Raw genomic sequence first — 15898 nt, 5'->3', positions numbered from 1 at the left:
GGATGCCTTCAGTCCTTAAAAAAAAGGATAAAAATCTTCTTTACCAAAAACATTGTTCATATTAGCTGGCGAACCAATAATTTTATTCATTTCAACTTAATGTTAGCTAATAATAAGACTGCAAAACTGCCATGTCTGTCAGTTTGTTTGAACAGCTAATCTCCAAGGGGTATCGTAATATTAACTTTTATCTAAAAACGAGTGAGGTGGCGCAGTGGTTAGCACACTGTACTCGCATTCGAGAGCACAACGGTTCAAATCCGCGACTGCCAATCCTGATTTAGGTTTTCCAAGATTTCCGTAAATCGCTCCAGGCAAATGCTGCGATTGTTGCTTTGATAGGGCACAGCCGACTTCCTTCCCCATCCTTCCCTAACCCAATGGGACCAATGACCTCACTGTCTGGCCCACTCCAGCAAATCAGCGAACCAACCAGACAAAATCTTTTATATAAGACAGTCGTGTCTACCTCTTCGCCTGTTTAAACAAACTAATCTCCAAAACTACGAGACGAATTGTCATAGTTTTCACAGGTTAGTTGATCGTAGCTTGGGGCAACTTTCAGACTTTATTTCATCAAAACTGGAACAAGGAAAAAAATCATAATTTGAATTTTTATCTCAAAACGTTTGCTCAGCTTAGCACTTTGGATGTTTACCTCAGTGATACAATCATCACAGTGTAGTACAACAGAGAGCCAAGAGATAGCACTGTTGTAGTACACCAAGCAACCTATAGATAGTGCTATTAGTTTCCTTAACTCTATGGCAAATGTAATTTCGGAAGTTTATGTCAGTGACAGAAGTAAGCACTGCACTCTTATCTTTATGAATACAAACTAACTTTGAATTTACTGAGCTAGGATATATCAGTTCTCAGATTTCGCTGTTGTTGTTGTTGTTGTGGTCTTCAGTCCTGAGACTGGTTTGATGCAGCTCTCGATGCTACTCTATCCTGTGCAAGCTTCTTCAACTCCCAGTACCTACTTCAACCTGCATCCTTCTGAATCTGCTTAGTGTATTCATCTCTTGGTCTCCCTCTACGATTTTTACCCTCCATACTGCCCTCCAACGCTAAATTTGTGATGCCTCAAAACATGCCCTACTAACCGATCCCTTCTTCTAGTCAAGTTGTGCTACAAACTTCTCTTCTCCCCAATCCTATTCAATACCTCCTCATTAGTTACGTGATCTACCCACCTTATATTCAGCATTCTTCTGTAGCACCACATTTAGAAAGCTTCTATTCTCTTCTTGTCCAAACTAGTTATCGTCCATGTTTCACTTCCATACATGGCTACACTCCATACAAATACTTTCAGAAACGACTTCCTGACACTTAAATCTATACTCGTTGTTAACAAATTTCTCTTCTTCAGAAACGATTTCCTTGCCATTGCCAGTCTACATTTTATATCCTCTCTACTTCGACCATCATCAGTTATTTTACTCCCTAAATAGCAAAACTCCTTTACTACATTAAGTGTCTCATTTCCTAATCTAATTCCCTCAGCATCACCCGATTTAATTTGACTACATTCCTTTATCCTCGTTTTGCTTTTGTTGATGTTCATCTTATATCCTCCTTTCAAGACACTGTTCATTCCGTTCAACTGCTCTTCCAAGTCCTTTGCTGTCTGTGACAGAATTACAATGTCATCGGCGAACTTCAAAGTTTTTACTTCTTCTCCATGAATTTTAATACCTACTCCGAAATTTTCTTTTGTTTCATTTACTGCTTGCTCAATATACAAATTGAATAACATCGGTGAGAGGCTACAACCCTGTATCACTCCTTTCCCAACCACTGCTTCCCTTTCATGCCCCTCGACTCTTATAACTACCATCTGATTTCTGTACAAATTGTAAATAGCCTTTCACTCCCTGTATTTTACCCCTGCCACCTTCAGAATTTGAAAGAGAGTATTCCAGTCAACATTGTCAAAAGCTTTCTCTAAGTCTACGAATGCAAGAAACGTAGGTTTGCCTTTTCTTAATCTTTCTTCTAAGATAAGTCGTAAGGTTAGTATTGCCTCACTTGTTCCAACATTTCTACGGAATCCAAACTGATCTTCCCCGAGGTCCGCTTCTACCAGTTTTTCCATTCGTCTGTAAAGAATTCGCGTTAGTATTTTGCAGCTGTGACTTATTAAACTGATAGTTCGGTAATTTTCACATCTGTCAACACCTGCTTTCTTTGGGATTGGAATTATTATATTCTTCTTGAAGTCTGAGGGTATTTCACCTGTCTCATACATCTTGCTCACCAGGTGGTAGAGTTTTGTCATGACTGGCTCTCCCAAGGCCATCAGTAGTTCTAATGGAATCTTGTCTACTCCCGGGGCCTTGTTTCGACTCAGGTCTTTCAGTGCTCTGTCAAACTCTTCACGCAGTATCTTATCTCCCATTTCGTCTTCATCTACATCCTCTTCCATTTCCATAATATTGTCCTCAAGTACATCGCCCTTGTATAAACCCTCTATATACTCCTTCCACCTTGCTGCCTTCCCTTCTTTGCTTAGAACTGGGTTGCCATCTGAGCTCTTGATATTCATACAAGTGGTTCTCTTCTCTCCAAATGTCTCTTTAATTTTCCTGTAGGCAGTATCTATCTTACCCCTAGTGAGACAAGCCTCTACATCCTTACATTTGTCCTCCAGCCATCCCTGCTTAGCCATTTTGCACTTCCTGTCGATCTCATTTTTGAGACGTTTGTATTTCGCTATGTGTATTAATAACTTAACGACATTGATTTATTGCTTCTGATAGGTGTTATTAATTTATGTAGTGTGCCTAAAGCATGCTGCTTTCTCGGATAGCTATACCCCAATTCAAGCAAATCACATTAATGGATTTAATTACAATAAAGTAGACTGACAAACGTAACTTTGCCTTAGAATGTCCAGTCGCTAGCTATTGACAACATGCAAATAATCAATGTCTTTCGCTATACAGAATGTCCATGCAAGTAATGGATATGGATCACAAGTACCAGCTCTTCTAGCGCTCTCTCGCAGTCCGCGTCTACTAGTTTCCGTCTTCTACTGCCCGCCAGAGGCTGACTGGAGCGGCGCTTGTATTCTCTTCGGCTAGAGGCCGCTCCTGTCGTGGTGCGGTCCTAGTCAGCGTACTATTGACTGACGTCGTCTCACAGCCTTCTCTGCTCTTGCGTTCTTCATGTTCGTGTCGACGCTTTTCGTTACGCCGGAACAATTTATATTGTTAGCTAGGAAAGACGAATTTATTGAGTGTCTCCTCAATACAGTTTAAGTTCTCCTTGTTTACAAATAAACATGGCTAGAAAACAGCTGAGTGTTTCTGAATCCACCAGAAAGGCTACAAGGCTGAAAACTGCGTTGTATCAAAACTCTAAAGAAAATCGTCAGGTGAGACTTGTTATGGGTCGATAGATTCAGGCTTCAATTCACTCATTGGAAACATCTTGGGTAAAGGAGGCGTGACGTAACCCTGATCGAGAGCTTCCTTGCATTACCTCACTTCTCATAACTCCTCACTCAGAGAGAAAACTTCCAAAATTCTCAGTATGTTTGCACAGCTGCTTCACAGTGTCTCTCTTGTTACTGAAGCAAACAAGCTCTTCGTTCATGGTCATCATACTGCTTCAAACACAGCAAAAAAAAAAAAAAAGAAAAAAAAAAAGAAACCATCAAATATGAATTCCACGGATATTAAGTCTTGGGCACAGCTGTAAATAAATACCAAGGCAATGCCAGGTTTCTCAGCTACTTTTAATATTGTTGTGTTACGTGCGACAATACAATCTACAAAAGCCTCATGTGTAAAGTCTGAAGGGCAAGTATGAAGAGAAAATCACATTTACTGTTCATAATTTCCATTTTTGAAGAACTCTCTTTTCATGTTATGAGAAATTATGGCGATAAGCAGTTCTATACAAATTTTTCTAGACTGAGGTTAGGCTAAAGTTTTCGAACAAAAAGAGGATACGAAACACAGAGACTTGTAGGAGACAAATGAATTTGATTTTTTTTTTTTTCAGGATCTACATCTACAGGGGTTAGACAAAAATATGGACACACTGCGAGAAGTACATGCTTGAACATAACTGCAGACGCTTGGCAAATTTCCAGTTTGTACTGTTGTGTTTGAGCACTAACGGCATGTGGGCAATGTCCTCCATATATTTCTAGTGTCAGATGTGGTCAAAAAAGTTGTGAGTGCATTATGTCGAAGCTAAGTGAATTTCGGACTTGGACAACTTGTTGGTGCTAGTATGGTGATTCCTTCCGTAGCCAAGGGAGCTGAAGTGTTCGGTGTTTCAAGAGGCAGCGTATCGAATATTTATACCACACAAAGGGGAAGTGGAGAAGCATCAATCATTAAGTCACAAAGTGGACGAAAGTGTGTCTTGAGAGATGGTGACATACAGTCACTGAAGAGGATTGTGACGAAAAACAACAGGACGACAGCTGCACAAAAGTCATTGCCGAACTGAATGCCGCACTTTCGAAGCCTGTCAGCACCAAAACAACACGAAGGGAGCTCCATAAACTGAGAACTGAAGGGAAATCTGGAATTCCAAAACTCACATTAGTGATACAAATGTCCACAATAGTGAAACGTAGTGCTTATTACGGCGTAAAGTCAAGCGCCGGCATGCCAGTTGGGAACGACAGTAAAGAGAAGCCTGTGAGAAGAAGTCAGCCAATAACTCGCTGATCGATCTCCCTTCCAGGAAGACAACTAGACAGCAACGGCGCCTAGGTAAAGAGGACATTAGCGCCGCTACCGACTGGTGACCGCCCAGTTCAAATAGCAGCTTCAAGATTAGCGACTCGGATAGCACCATCTACGTTAGACACTTCGATAGCACTTCAGGAAAGACTTTTGTCAGATAGAGATCACCAGTCACTGAAAAGACTGATTATTCCGTATGTCGCCCTTTGCTTGCGGCACATCTGTGTAACTGCCAAAGTTGAGTGTAATTTTCTTGTTGTTATAATACTGATTAATACGTGTAGTTTGCTTGTTTGTCTAGCGAACGGAGTATGCAGGATTCCTAGACACAACAGTGCCGAAGCCACGAAACCTGGACTATGGAGCAATTGAAGAAAAAAAAATTGGTCGGATGAGTCTTGATTCGCACGGCTTCCAATATCTGGCCAAGTTTAGGTGCCAAGGGTGAAACACAGCGGAGGTTGGGTGATGATTTGGGCAGCTACATCGTGGCATTCCCTGGGCCTCATGATTACTCTGCATTATTGCCAAGGATTAAGCGACAATTTCTGCTGATGAAGGATATCCTATCCAACAATTCGTTCCCCAATAGCAATGCTGTATTCCAAAACGACAGGGTCCTTGTTCGCACAGATCGCATCGCCCTTTAAATTTTTTAAATAGGATGGGGCCCCTCCACGCCCACACCCACGTCGTGACCAAACCAAAGGTTCTAGTGTCACCTCCGTATAAAATGCTAGTTTTCGAATCAGGAATCATAGGATGCGGGATGTGATGTTTTCGTTGTGTATGTGTGGGTTTACTCATCGACATGGTCCATCGGGGGACAAAGTGGACGAAAGCGATCGAAGGGTAGCAGTTTGTAAGGGCATAGGAAAAAAGAAAAGTGCCAAGGTAAGCGCCAAGGGAAAGAAACCTCTGCGACAGTAGGACGGATAGCAAGAGCAGTAGCGGCTTGCTAGCTGTGAGAGTGCATGTAAGGTGAGATTATGTTAGTGCGAGGTATCGTACATCGTTACCCCTGTCGCTGCGGCTGTTCGTTGTAGATGGGTCAGTCCGGGCTCTGCAGCTGGGCTCCTTTGAATTCTCCTGTGCCTGTTGCAGCGGCTTCGTCCCTGTGACAGTCAAAAATGGTTTAAATGGCTCTGAGCCCTATGGGACTTACCTTCAGAGGTCATCAGTCGCCTTGAACTTAGAACTACTTTAAACCTGACTAACCTAAGGATATCACACAACATCCATGCCCGAGGCAGGATTCGAACCTGCGACCGTAGCGGTCGCGCGGTTCCAGACTGTAGCGCCTACAACCGCTCGGCCACCCCGGCCGGCAGTGTGACAGTCCGAGGTCGTCGTACATTAGTGGGCGATCGGCCGTAGACCAGCTCACAGTGTAGGAGGTGCGTGTGGGGGGGGGGGGGGGGGGCGTAGCGTGTCGTTTACAGTACGGCTTCCGTGCGATTGCCTGTTTTTCGGCGGGTCGAGCATCTGGGGTTACCTGTACCTACCTGTGTGGCTGGGGCTCGCCAGTACTGTTGTGTTAGCTTGTTATGGACCATATATGTTTAGTTACTTGCTAATGTGCACTTTGCGACAACGACGACGAGTTGTCACACCTGCCCTGGCCGCCACAGTTACCATATCTCTGTACTATTGAGCCTTTGTGGTCTACTCCGGACGGAAGGCTGCGTGATCGCTACTTAAACTTGCCGTGATTTTGTAGAAAGGACGGCACAGGACTCCCTTGAAAACCACAGAGGAACCTGTATTTATTCACTCTGTGTCGAATGGAAGTTTTTTGACTGCCAACGTGTTTCCTACACCGTATTAGACACGGTAATGTGTTGTGGTTTTGGTGTTTCCGTATTTTTGTCCAGCCCCTGCACATCTACTTACATACTCTGTACAGTGCATGGCGGAGAGTTCAAATTACAAGTATTACAGATTTTCTTTCATATTCAATTCGTGTAGTTGTCTATACGCCGTCATCTCCTCATCTTTTTCTCATGGTCCCTGCGGGCGATATACGTTGCTGACAGAAAAATGGCCGCACAGTTTTGTTCGAATATTGCTTCCCCAAGTTCACACAGACTTCTTTTTTTGCAGGACTTCCGATTTGAGCTCATGCAGCATTTCCGCTACACGTTCGTAAGGACTGAACTGAACTTTTAGAGTCCTAACAGCGCCTCTCTGAATTCGGTCGGTGTTCGTTATCATGGGTACTTGGTAACGTGTCCAAACACTGGACCAATACTCTAGAATTGGTCGCACTAGTGTCTTCTACGCGATTTCCTTTAGAGAAGCATTGTATTTTCCCAGATCACTTCCATTAAATCTCTTTCGTTCTCTTCCCCAAATATTGATCTTACACGATTGTCGCATTTCATATCACGTCTTAGTGTTGTCCCTAAATGCTTACACGATGAGATGTGTTCCAGATAATCACCACTAATCTTGTAATCTTGTACGGTCGAGATCTTTCTCCTCTTTATGGGCACTACCTTACACTGATCCATATTTAAAGAAAGTTGCCATTCTATCAAACCAGTAGGTCTACTGCCGCTGCTCCCCCGCCATCCGTTAGCCACGAAAATATTCGAAACTTGATTAATGAATAATAGAAAATATTAAATTGGTGGTTTTAATGGTTCAAGCATTCTAATAATCTTACCTCCACTTGAGTACAATGCACATAACGCTTTTTTTTGTCACTACGCCACGAGGTTTGCCAAAAGTAGCACTCGCAACCTGCATCCTCAACTATTGTCTGGATGTATTTCAGTCTAGTCTTTACCCTCTACAGTTCCCTCTAATAACATACACGTAATTCCCCGATGTCTTAACACATATCCTAGCATTATGTCCCTTCTTATTGTAAATGTTTCCCATATATTCCTTTCCTCGCCGATCCTCTAGAGAACCTCCTTTTTCATTATCTTACAGTCTATTTAATTTTCTACGTTCGTCTGTAGCATCATATCTCGAACGCTTCGATTCTCTTCTGTTCCTGTTTTCCCACAGTCCATGTTTCACTACCGTACACTGCTGTGCTCAAAACGTACGTTCTCAGAAGTTTCTTCCTAACATTAAAGCCTATGGTTGATACTACTAGACTTCTACTGGCCACTACCGTTCATTCAACAATGTAAAACTGTGAAGAAAGTCATTCTTTGGGGTGCTTTTCAGTTCCCGTATAATATTGCCTTGAATGTCGTTTATGTCGTCAAACTGTTGACCCTTCATGCGAATTTCTTCACTTTGTCTCTTTATGATATCGTCACCCGGGACAATTTTTTTAAGAAAAGTGTTCACGTTTTTCATTTCAGTCAAGTCTTGGCACGAACGCACATGGTGTTGTTTTAATTCGAAAGTCAAGGTGTGCGATACAAACTTTGCATGCATTTTTTTTCTTTTCACAACGTTTTAGAAAATGTCTTGACCACTTGCTTTAGAAAAATTTGTTTCGATTCTCCACTGCGATTAGTGACACGGCGACGCTGCCTTACTACTGCCTCACGTTCACTGCTGAACACTACATGCTAACAACTGACTGGTCGAATGCACATGTTTATTTTTTTTCCAGTCGTCAGTTCAAGCTGCCATCGTAGTTACTGCACTGGCGTCGTTTATACACCATGAATAACATCAGTCTCGGAAGTTTTTGGAGTGGCAATGAATATTTTACCCACTACAGTTTACATACAGTTTCCGGAATAAAAATCTATCATTCGCTTTATGATAGTGCATGTTTTAAAGCGCTACGCTTTTTTCAGTTGTTATTTTACATGTATTGCAAAACATGTATCTGTGCATCATATGTTTTGAGAATTCCGTTTACTGTAAACGAAAGGTGAGTGTTTCGACTGCTTACAGGAAATGGCACTCTTCTAAAAGTAAAGAAACTGCTTGCTCTAATCCGACCTGGTGTGGATCCCAAATGCGAGCGATTCATTCTAGCTCCCTGCCGATTTACGGATACAAGATTTTCTTTTTGTAGGGTACTTGAAATATCTGCATGTATCCTTCTATGATTTTGCGCAGCAACTCTTCTATTCGTTGAGGATCTGTTGAGGACACTGTCTCGTGAAACTGGATGGATCTTTTGAAACATCCAATAGTCTGTGTGCTAGATATTGCCAAGGAAACGATTAAGTCTTAGACTAATGCTCCGCCAATTAAGTATTCGTTAGTTGAAATCTGTCTCACCGACTGCTTTTTAACATTAAATAAACTTCAGGTTATGTGCGATCAGGTGACGCGTTTGTTTACAGATGCAGATGAAATATCGACATTACTTGCCTATTTCTGAGTTACAAGCGTCACCTGGCAATGCCATTTGTAGCGCAAAATAGCTAACAGTGTAGTAGATGTGTAGTTTTATGCAATTACGACAGAAAATACAAGAACAATGACTTTACTTAACAACACTTAGCAGATTGTGGACCCATGCTCGAAGAAATCATTATTGATATACCCTGTTCCAGCCACTGTTCGTGTTTACTCTGAAAATAGTACATATCATTTCTACAGAAACAAGCTTTAAGACGTTTAGAATAGATCAGAAATCGAACGGTATCTTTCAAATTCCAGGGGTGTGTGAGTTGTGTAGAAATCTTGGCAGAGTAAACTATGTGTCAGACCGGGACTCAAGCCCGAATATGCCCTTCGCAGTCAGTGCTCTTACCGGATGAACCAGCACATGTTTGGATAGTTCAACCATTAAGATTACCGAAGGCGAGTGGTAAGGTTCCTGGTTCACATCTGCCTGAAGCACTCCTCACGACATCTTTATCTCAGATGAACAATCGCTGTCCGGGACAATGTACTAGGTACTACTTCTGAAAAAGACTTCGAGCCACTCACACGTAGCTCCATACACTCGTAGCTTCGTTAATAAATGGAATTGTGCCACTATGTCAAACGCTTCCCAGAAATATGTAAATACGGAATCTGCCTCTATCCCTTCTTCGTGGTTCTCAAGATATTATACGAGAAAAGGACAAGCTTCTCGAGAGCGATGTATTCTAAATCCGTATTATCTTATTGATAGAAGTTTCCATCTCTTTCGAAAACTTATTGTCTTCTAACAGAGTATGCTCAAGAATTCTGCCGTGAAAATTTATTAAATTCGACCAGAATATGCTGAAGAATCCTGCAGCAATTCAACGTTAAGGATATTGTTCTGTAATTTTGCGGGCCTGTTCTTTAGCCCTTCTTATTCTTGTAAATTGAATTTGGTTGAGAAAATTAATATGCAGAGAAAGTCGCTCCACACTGGCCATAAAACGTGGTTATATATATATTATAAATGCGAAAAGTTTGTGGGTGTGCGTTTTCCTCCTTACGCTGGCACGGCTCGACCGAGTTGGCTGAAATTTTGAATTATACCCCGAATTAGCACCTAGGCTACCTTATATATTCGTACATATCAGAAGGGTGGGTTAGCACACTGGACTCGCATTCGGGAGGACGACGGTTCAATCCCGTCTCCAGCCATCCTGATTTAGGTTTTCCGTGATTTCCCTAAATCGTTTCAGATAAATGCCGGGATGGTTCCTTTGAAAGGGCACGGCCGATTTCCTTCCCAATCCTTCCCTAACCCGAGCTTGCGCTCCGTCTCTAATGACCTCGTTGTCGACGCGACGTTAAACACTAACCACCACCACCACCACCACCACCACCAGAAGGGTGGAGGTGGAGCTGAAAAATAAGTGTAGCCCCAATGCGCGAATACCTATAGTTTATTCAGCCGGTATTTGAGAGTGAGGGCACTTGGTGACTTTCAGCAGACTTTACACGTAATACTAAACCTTTAGGAAACTTTCTTTCGCTGAACCCCCCCCCATTATGATGAAAGGAAAAAAGTTTTGCGCTTAGGCTGATTTTTCGCTGTTAATGCAGTAAAACTGCTGCAGAAGGCTTAACATTCTAATTTATTACGTCTTGACTAATTCTTCTGCTTCGTAATGACCCTTCAAGATCACGTGTGGCTTGTTTTGCACGTCTCCTTTCTTCCCAATACCTCATAGTTCTCTCGCTTCTTCTGTTAAGACACCTTTGATTTTGGCGTCCGGCCACCTGTCACCATCCACCAACCCTTTATACTTCGCTATGTCCTGTACTACTGCCTGCAAATTCCTTTCTTTTATTCCTACAGTCTTCCAGTCATCTCTGACTTCCTTCACCCAGTTGTTTCCCGTATGACATGTTGCATTCCATATCTTCTTGGTCAACCTCTCCTCGTCCATCCTCATGATGTGCCCAACAAATAGTAACCTCCTCTTCCGTATCTCGCTCGATATGGGTACCTGTCGTGTTTTGTGTATCGAGATATCCCCATGTTTATTGGTGCCCCATGTCTCTCAAAATTTTCCGCTCCTCCTTCTCCAGCTGTATACAAGCTCTCTAGCCGAGTGTGATCGTTTCCGATGCATACAGAGCAGCATTTCTTACAGCTGCTGTGTAAGGTCGCTATTTGGCATTCCGTGACACATTTTTCTTGCCATACGTTGTTTTCACCGCATACCGAAGCTTCTGCAAAAGCTGTGCCCTGTATACTGCGCTGCTGTTACTCTGTGTACAACCAGTTATGTTCTCCCCCAAATAAAGAAAACTGTTGATTTTCTCAACCTCTTGGTCATCTATCTTCCATTCAGACTCAGTGTTCAATGTCTTTGTCTTCTTATATGCAATCTTTAGTCCGACCAATTTGCTGTGTCGACTAGATTTTTTAGTGCTGTCTTTGCCTCTTCTTCTCTCTCATTTACCCCGAGTGACATGTCATCTGCGAATGCCAGGCAGTCCACTGTTGCATTGTGTTTCACCTTGCACCGTATTTGCACACATTTGAACTTCACGTTACTACTTAGTTGTCTCCACTGTCTCACTACTTCGTCCAAAACCAGGTTGAATAAGATTGGTGACAGTCCATCCCCTTGCCGGACTCCAGTTATTATTTCGAAGCTGTTTGACAACGTCCTGCGATGCCTGATCCTGGCAGTAGTGTCGCTTAACGATTCCTTTATTATTGCATGCGTTGTAGCGTCCAGTCCTCTATCTTCTAACACATCAAGTAGAGTACTTCTGTCAATCGTGGGCCTTTTGGAAGTCCACAAATGTCACTATTGTCTGTTTTTTCCATTCCTGTGTCTGTGTTCTATTATTCTTTTTATTCCAAATATCTATCTGTACAGTTACTCCTTTTTTTAAATCCACACTGGTACTCTCCTATTGTCGGTCCCAATTGTTCTTCAACTCTATTCAGCAAGATTCTCGACAAAACCTTGTACCCTATGTTTAAGAGAGAGGTATCCCTGTAGTTATCCAATACTTTCTTGTCCCCTTTCTTGTGTAGTGGTATTATAATGTCTTCTTTCCAGTCTATGGATATTTTCTTATTTCTCCAGATATCCATTGTTATATTGTTCATACTTCTTTCTATTTCAGGCTCACCTCACTTGATCTCTTCAGCACAGATACCATCACTGCCGGATGCCTTGTTGTTTATGAGGTTTTTAATTGCCTCTGCTACTTCTGCCCTGCTGGGTGCTTTGTCTAGACTATTCTGACTTTCGTCGCTAGAGCGTAAGTGTGTCCACTTTACTGTCGGTGCTTCTGCATTCAGCAAATCCCTAAAATACCTAGCCATTTCCTCGCACATCTCTTTCTCGCCAATTTTTATTGTGCCATCTTGTCCTATTACGAAGGGTTCTTTTGCCTAGAAGCCTTTAATTCTGCTTTTCATTTCTCTGAAAAAGACTCGTGATTTGTGTTTCTTGAAGGTTGTGTTTGTTTCTTGAAGTTTCTCATTCCACCTACTTCTCTTGGCATTTCTGGTCGCTTTGCTAGCAATTTTTCTCGCATTCTGAAAGTTTGACCAGTCTTCTTCCTTTTTACAGGATTGCCATTTCATCCATGATTTCCTCCTGATCTCGACTGAATTCTCACATTCATCCGTTCACAACTCATGCTTCCTTTTCTTGTTGTTAGTAACCAGTCGCACTGCCTCTTCATCCATGATATCTCTCACACTCTTCCAATCACTCTGAACTACCATTCTTTTTGCATACTCTGCTCTGTGTCTTTTCAGAAGATCTAGGTCGATTCTGTGAGTGTTTATGGCCCTACGTTTTCTTGCTCTGTTTGGTATTCATCTGCATTTTACTTCGTGTTCATAATCTCTCTGTGATTCTTGTCACGGATTGCTACATGGCCTAGCTGTTTTTCCCCAATCCTGTTTCCAGATCTGACCCACGTTGTTTTCTTGCTTGCTTAGCTTTGTAATGGCTGGTCATTATTCTCATCGTGTGTCTTCTACACAGGTCCACTAATCTCTCACCATTCTTGTTTGTTCTCTTGTGGGCTGGATAATCTCCCGCACTACCTATAAACTTCCTTTCCGTGCCAATTTGCGCGTTAAAATCTCGTAGCAAAATAGTGACACCTCTTTTGTCTACATCTGTCTACCTTATCCAAAGTGGACCAAAAATGTTCAGATCATACTTTGTCTTTTTTGTTCTTATTTGTTGGTGCATATGCATTTAATATTGTGTAGGTTTTGTTTCCTATTTTCACTGTCAGATATGACAGCCTCTCCTTTATGCCCTTCCACGCAGTGAAACTATCCAGGTATCTACGATCTACTACAAAGGCTGGGCCCAACATAAAAGGTTGATTTGGCCACCAACATCGGGTTTCCCTTTTAGAATTACATATCCCTCTGATTCCATCGTGCTTTCGTCCATGAATCTTGTTTCCTTAGTGGCAGTATGCCAATCCCAAGTTCTCTCATACTGTCAAGAACTTGCTTTAGCTTGCTCACCTTCATCATTGTCTGTATGTTTATGGTTCCCATTTTAAAAGTCTGTTTCGGTCTGATTTTGTGTCCGTGATTTAGATTGGTTTTTCAGGTACTGGTAGGTTCGCAGTTTTGTTTCGCACATGATGCAGGCTCCCCAGAACCCGATAGCCTACTTGCGTTGACCTCGGTCAACAAGGAATTAGCCCCCTAGGGTATATTTGTAGTTATAACTTGCTTCATGACTGCTTCACAAGCCGAAGTTGAGACTTTAGTACTAACTATATCCGTGACACATTTTGCAGACAGTATCCACGTATGTCGCTGAATGTGCTTAGAAAAATACACTCCTGGAAATGGAAAAGAGAACACATTGACACCGGTGTGTCAGACCCACCATACTTGCTCCGGACACTGCGAGAGGGCTGTACAAGCAATGATCACACGCACGGCACAGCGGACACACCAGGAACCGCGGTGTTGGCCGTCGAATGGCGCTAGCTGCGCAGCATTTGTGCACCGCCGCCGTCAGTGTCAGCCAGTTTGCCGTGGCATACGGAGCTCCATCGCAGTCTTTAACACTGGTAGCATGCCGCGACAGCGTGGACGTGAACCGTATGTGCAGTTGACGGACTTTGAGCGAGGGCGTATAGTGGGCATGCGGGAGGCCGGGTGGACGTACCGCCGAATTGCTCAACACGTGGGGCGTGAGGTCTCCACAGTACATCGATGTTGTCGCCAGTGGTCGGCGGAAGGTGCACGTGCCCGTCGACCTGGGACCGGACCGCAGCGACGCACGGATGCACGCCAAGACCGTAAGATCCTACGCAGTGCCGTAGGGGACCGCACCGCCACTTCCCAGCAAATTAGGGACACTGTTGCTCCTGGGGTATCGGCGAGGACCATTCGCAACCGTCTCCATGAAGCTGGGCTACGGTCCCGCACACCGTTAGGCCGTCTTCCGCTCACGCCCCAACATCGTGCAGCCCGCCTCCAGTGGTGTCGCGACAGGCGTGAATGGAGGGACGAATGGAGACGTGTCGTCTTCAGCGACGAGAGTCGCTTCTACCTTGGTGCCAATGATGGTCGTATGCGTGTTTGGCGCCGTGCAGGTGAGCGCCACAATCAGGACTGCATACGACCGAGGCACACAGGGCCAACACCCGGCATCATGGTGTGGGGAGCGATCTCCTACACTGGCCGTACACCACTGGTGATCGTCGAGGGGACACTGAATAGTGCACGGTACATCCAAACCGTCATCGAACCCATCGTTCTACCATTCCTAGACTGGCAAGGGAACTTGCTGTTCCAACAGGACAATGCACGTCCGCATGTATCCCGTGCCACCCAACATGCTCTAGAAGGTGTAAGTCAATTACCCTGGCCAGCAAGATCTCCGGATCTGTCCCCCATTGAGCATGTTTGGGACTGGATGAAGCGTCGTCTCACGCGGTCTGCACGTCCAGCACGAACGCTGGTCCAACTGAGGCGCCAGGTGGAAATGGCATGGCAAGCCGTTCCACAGGACTACATCCAGCATTTCTACGATCGTCCCCATGGGAGAATAGCAGCCTGCATTGCTGCGAAAGGTGGATATACACTGTACTAGTGCCGACATTGTGCATGCTCTGTTGCCTGTGTCTATGTGCCTGTGGTTCTGTCAGTGTGATCATGTGATGTATCTGACCCCAGGAATGTGTCAATAAAGTTTCCCCTTCCTGGGACAATGAATTCACGGTGTTCTTATTTCAATTTCCAGGAGTGTATATCATTACTCGACACCTAGTTCAGGCGATGTGACATCATAACACTGAGCATCATGCATGATGTTTAAATTATTATTCCCTTACTACTAACCCTATTCACAATACATTTCGCAGACAGTAGGAGTATACCACTTGACATAGCTGCAAAGTTATGTCATCGTACGACACACAATTCAGGACACACGATTTCATGAACATTGAGAGATGAAAAATGAAACGGCAGGGCGAAGTTCGGTAGAGATACAGGTGAAATATGAGTACAAATACGTGTGAAATATGTTAAATATATGTGAAGTCGATTTTACATGTGCGTACGTGGATAAAACCAAGAGTAAAAATCTCATCCAAACCCCTTGAACGATGGCAACCCAATTCTGGTAGACATATGTTACGATCTGGAAAGAAATACTGTGGGAGAGGAGGGGGGTAAGACCCAACAGCCTCCTACTGGCGTGGGAAGGATAATATGAATTGAGAAGGGGGAGGAAGAGATGGACAGAGAAAGAAAGGAGCAAGAGATAGATAGAGAGAAGGGGTAGAGGGCGAACAGAGAGGAGAGAAATGGACAGTGAAAGGGAAGAGGAGATGAAAAATGGAGAGTAGGGGTGGAGGAGGTCGTC

The sequence above is a fragment of the Schistocerca americana genome, chromosome 7 (assembly GCF_021461395.2).
Source record: "Schistocerca americana isolate TAMUIC-IGC-003095 chromosome 7, iqSchAmer2.1, whole genome shotgun sequence".
NCBI classification, from domain to species: domain Eukaryota; kingdom Metazoa; phylum Arthropoda; class Insecta; order Orthoptera; family Acrididae; genus Schistocerca; species Schistocerca americana.
The sequence above is the reverse complement of the archived record's forward strand: the minus strand, read 5'-3'. Positions refer to the sequence as shown.